Here is a 5,460-nt window from a genome sequence, read left to right on the forward strand (position 1 = left end):
GAGAAATCACGGGGCATCTCACCTAGCACAGGAGGAGATAGAGTTATTCTAGGATTTGGGGGAAAGATGGGGTGTAGGTAAAATTTAAAAGCAGTGTTTTGATAGCCTCAAAGCACAGCAGGCTACATGTAAGGGGATTATCATCAGGCCTGAGCTAACAAGAGGACTCGGGATCTTGTTGCCTTGGAAACTACAACGTGAGGATAAATGTGGAATGTTGTATCTGGAAACCCCTTATCTGAAGCTCTGCACCTGGGTTGGAAATCGAGGCTGCTCCTCTGTGTCAAAGTAACTCAAATCCTCCAGGCAGGAGTGGAATATTCCATTCTTACTGATCTTTTAAATGGCAAATATTCTGAAAATCTGTGATTTTTCTGCATTATGTCCTTTTGTTAATTGACAAAAACAATTCTCATGGTTTGCACCCATCAATGTGAGATTAACTCCTTGGTAACAGATAAGGAATCTGGTGTTCTCTAGAGGTTCTGGGTACTTGCCCAATGCTGTACAGCTATTAAGTTCAGAGCTGGGATTCATACATATTCTATGACACAACAATTCTACCCCTAACTAAATACTCAACAGATATGAATACCTATGTGTTCCAAAAACCAAGTATAGGAATGTTCATAACAGCATTTTTTAGGACTAAGCATTTTTATGAATTTATTTTTATTGAGTTATAATTGACATACAATACAATGTCATGTACAGATATTAAGTGTTCAGATCAGTGAATTTTGACATTTGTATGCATCCATGGAACTAGCACCCATATCAAGATATAGAATATTTCCTCATAGTCCAGGGAAGTTTCCTTGAGCTGTGCTCCTTTCTATCACATATTTTATGGGGGGGGGGGGGAAGGAATGTAGCAAATGGGTCAGAGTTGTACAAAAACAAAAACATCAAAAACTGCAGGTTTGTGCATGTTGCTATATCAAGTTGTGCTCCTTTCTAATCAATTTCCCTCATCCCCAGAAATCACTTTCTAATTTTTATCACTACAGATTTGTTTTCCCTATTCTTGGACTTCGTAGAGATGGAGTCATATTTTATGTATTGTTTAGTGTTAGGCTTATTTCAATTAACATAAGATTTTTGAGACTTATCCATGATATTGCATATATCAGTGGTTTGGTTTTTTTTATTGCTGGGTACTATTTTATCATACAAATATACTACAATTTGATTATCCATTCTCTTATTCATGGACATATGGATTGTTTCCAGTTTGAGGCTATTATGAAGAAGGCCAGAGAAGCATTTATTTTTACTAATTCCCACCTGGAAATAACCTGAGTGTCCATCAACAGTAGGATGGATAAATTGTAGTGGTATTAGAGAACACAAAAATAAATGTCCTACTGCTATGTGAGCAATGTGGGTGAACTCATGCAAACATAATACATAGTGGGACGCCTGGCTGGCTCAGTCAGTGGAGCATGCAACCCTTGGTCTCTGGGTTGTGAGTTCAATCCCCATGTCGGGTGTGGAGCCTACTTTAAAAAAAATTAAAAAATAACATAATGCTTAGCCAAAGAAGCCAGACAACAATGAGTACATTCTGTATCAATCCATTTTTCTTAGATTCAAAATGAGCAAAATCATATTATTAAAAGTCAGGATAGTATGTAGTCAGTTTTAAGAAAGAGAGGGAGTACTAGGAATGGGCACATGAGGTGAGCTTCTAAGATGCTGGTAGCAGTCTTTCTTGATTTGGGTGGTGATTATATGCATGTGTTTACTTTGTGAAAATTCATCAAGTCATATACATGTGATGTGTCCTCTTCTGAAGTATGCTATGCTTCAGTAAATAAGTTTCGTATTTTAAAAATAGAGTGTCATTATGACCAATATGGTAATCTTTCTAGGGAATGGGAAGGAAGGGTCAATGGAGATACGGTACTCACTTAGGTTGCAGTGAAGGCTGCATTCAAATTAGGACTCATCATACATTGCTAGTGGAAATGCAAAATCTTATAGCCCCTTTGGGAAACAGTTTGGTAGTTTTTTAGATGAAACAAATTTACCGTATGATCCAGCAACCCCATTCCTAGGTATTTTACCCAAGAGAAATGAAAACACATTTTTATATAAAGATCTGTACATAAATGTGTAAAACAGCTTTATTCATAATAAACCAAAGCTGGAAATAACTGAAATTTCCATCAGCTACTGAATAGGTAAACAAATTGTGGTACATTCATACAACGGTACACTATTCAGCCATAAAAAGGATCAGACTACTGAAACATGGAATGGATTAGTGAGACATGCCCAACACGGACGGATCTCAAAAGCATATGCTAAATGAAAGAAGTCAGGCACAAAAGTCAGGCACACAATCATATTGTGTGACTCCATTTATGAGACATTCCGGAAAAGGCAAAACTGTAGGGATAGAGATCAAATTAACGGTTCGGGGCGGGGGGTGGAGGGGGGAAATGGAGTTGGGGGCAGGGGATTAACTGCCAAGGGGCATAAGGGCAGTTTTGAGGTTGATAGAAATGTTTTATGTCTTGATTGTGGTGATTACACAACTGTATACATCCATCAAAACTCCTTAATCTATATACTAAGATGGGTAAATTTTATTGTATGCAAATTATATCTTATTAAACTTAAAAAAAAAAAAAAAAAGGCAGTGCGATGAGAAGAGCCAGCGCAATGAAGTGGCATTCATGAGGTGGGTAGTGTGGAGTTGCAGAAAGGATATACAAGTTGTGGGTTGCATGAATGTTCTGAGGGCCTAAAAGTGATCTTGGGATAAGGTAACAATGGAAGCAAAAAACAAGTGAACATCCATGTTTATTCCAATGTGTGACTCTATGACTTTCCCTCTCAGGAGACAGAAAATGTAGATTCTGTAGAAGCCATCCAAAATAATCGCTTGCAAAATCTAGCGCATGCTATGTGCCAAGTACTGTCCTAAAGACTTCTTATATTATTTAATCCTCACAACCCTAAGTAGAGACAGAACTCAAACCCAGGCGGTCTGACTTCGGAGCTAACCATAGCCTGACACGATGTCACTTTTCAAGTGGAATTGATAACCCTGTTGCAGAGACAACCTGGCAAACGGGAGTAGGCAAAGTAGTCGTTGATTCCGGTAAGAGCTAAGGAATACGAATTGCTTTCCCCAAATTGATAACTTTCATTTTTGGCTTCAAAATCTAGAGGTTTTACTCAATCGTATAGGCCAAAGGGCAATGTGGTAGCCAGCCTACAAGATGGACCCCAATGATTCTTACCTCCTGGTATGCACCCACATAGGTGACACCGTCCCACATTGAATAGTGTCAATAATTTGACCTCTGTAACCAGTAAGCTATTGTAGAAATGATGGAGAGTGGCATCTGAAGGTAGATCATGAAAGACATTGCAGCTTCTACCTTGCTCCTCTTGGTTTTAGTCTGATTCCAAAATCTACTCCCTTTCTTGGCTGATTATATTTTTTTTATTTTTTATTTTTTTAACGTTTATTTATTTTTGAGACAGAGAGAGACAGAGCATAAACGGGGGAGGGTCACAGAGAGAGGGAGACACAGAATCTGAAACAGGCTCCAGGCTCTGAGCTGTCAGCACAGAGCCTGACGCGGGGCTCGAACTCACGGACCGCGAGATCATGACCTGAGCCAAAGTCGGACGCTTAACCGACTGAGCCACCCAGGCGCCCCAATGGCTGATTATATTTTTTAAGATAGCCACCACAATAGCTATTCAACATGCTTTTCTACTTTGTCATCTTCTCATTGAGAAGGGATTTATGTCCGCTCCCCTCAAGTCTGGATGGACTTCTGTTCAACCAATAAGAGTACTGCAGAAGTAAGGTAATGTGACTTCTGAGGACAGGTCAGAAAATGTATACATCTGCAGCTTTGTTTACTGAATCCCTTCACTTGTGTTTGGGAGTCTGGAGCCACCACGGAAGAAGTCTGATTACCTTGACGCACCATGCTGGGGAAGGCCAAGCTATATATGGAGGGGTCCCAGGTCAGTGCTCCAGTCAGCATTACTGGACTTCCAGAATCCCAGCCCGAGCACTAAATATACAAATAAACAACCTTTAGAGACGATTCCAGCCCCAGGAAGTATCCCTCAGCTTTTGAATCTTCCCAACTGAGGACCCAGACATTGTAGAATAAAGACCAGTCAGCCCCACAGTGCCCTGTCCAAATTCTTGATCAACAGAGTCTGTGCGCATATTTAAATGCTTGCTTTAAGCCACTAAATTTTGGGGTAGTTTGTTATATAGAAACAATAAGCAGGATATCCTGCAACTCCTGACAGTTTGGGCCTTCCCAAAAACGGCCCCTCCTCCAAGACCTTTGAGCTGGCCGTTAGTCGAAGACAGCTATACTGCAGGTAACTTATGATCTTAAACCGAAAGAATGGAACTAAAGCCCTAAACTTTGAGGGTTGAGCGGCTGAAGGCCTTCCTGAAGAACTAAATATCCTTCTCTGTTTATACTCTATACTTCCCCTACAGTGATTTTTAAGGCTGAGAAAATGGATAAATAGATTTACACAATGAAGATGGTCATAAACATAGCCTACCGCCTTTTCTTTTTCGGGCTGCTGTAACAAAGTATCACAGACTGCATAGCTTGTAAACAACAGAAATTCATTTCTCAAGAGTTCTGGAGGCTGAGAAGTTCAAGATCAAGGGGCCAGCAAGGTTACACTCTAGTGATGGCCCTCTTTCTGGTCCACAGTCAGTGCCTTCTGGCTGAGTCCTCACATGGTGGTAGAGATAAGATATCTAATTCCATTTGTGAAGGCAAGGCCCAAGCACCTTCCAAAGACAGGCTCCACCTCTTAATACTATCGTCTTTGGGGGTTAGGATTTCAATACATCAATTTGGGGGGAGAACCCCCCCAAATTCAGGCCATAGTACCTACAAAATAAAACTTTCTTCAATTTATTGAGAGAAAATAAGTTGTCGCTGAGTCTACAGAATGACCAGGATGTGGCAGTGACAATGTCTGAGAGGCACCTGTTATTAATTTTAAAAATTACCAGCACCAAAGATTCAAACTAATACATTCCTCTCCTTGAGATGGTATCTCAAAATCTTCTCACTCATACCTTATGAAGATTCATCCTGTGTTGTATTTTGACTCATAATGGTGAATATAAAATCAAGGAACAGTGGTGGTGTCCAATATTTCACCAAATAGAAGCCCCATGAGGAAATAAATTTTCTTCACTGTTGTATTCTCATTGCCTAGCATAGCGTTTATAACAAAGCAAGCACTTAAACTGGAAAATAAAATCACAGAAGAAAAAAAGAGAATGGGTTTATTCTCTGATGGATATGAAGCTCCCTATTACCACAGTTAGGCTTTTAACTGTTTAAGTCAACAAGCAAGACAAACTGTTTTCTAGGCTGAAGGGCATAATGGGATATGCCTACTGGTAAACCGGCAATCAATCAATCAATCACCCAACAATAC

The sequence above is a fragment of the Neofelis nebulosa genome, chromosome 2 (assembly GCF_028018385.1).
Source record: "Neofelis nebulosa isolate mNeoNeb1 chromosome 2, mNeoNeb1.pri, whole genome shotgun sequence".
Taxonomy (NCBI): Eukaryota; Metazoa; Chordata; class Mammalia; order Carnivora; family Felidae; genus Neofelis; species Neofelis nebulosa.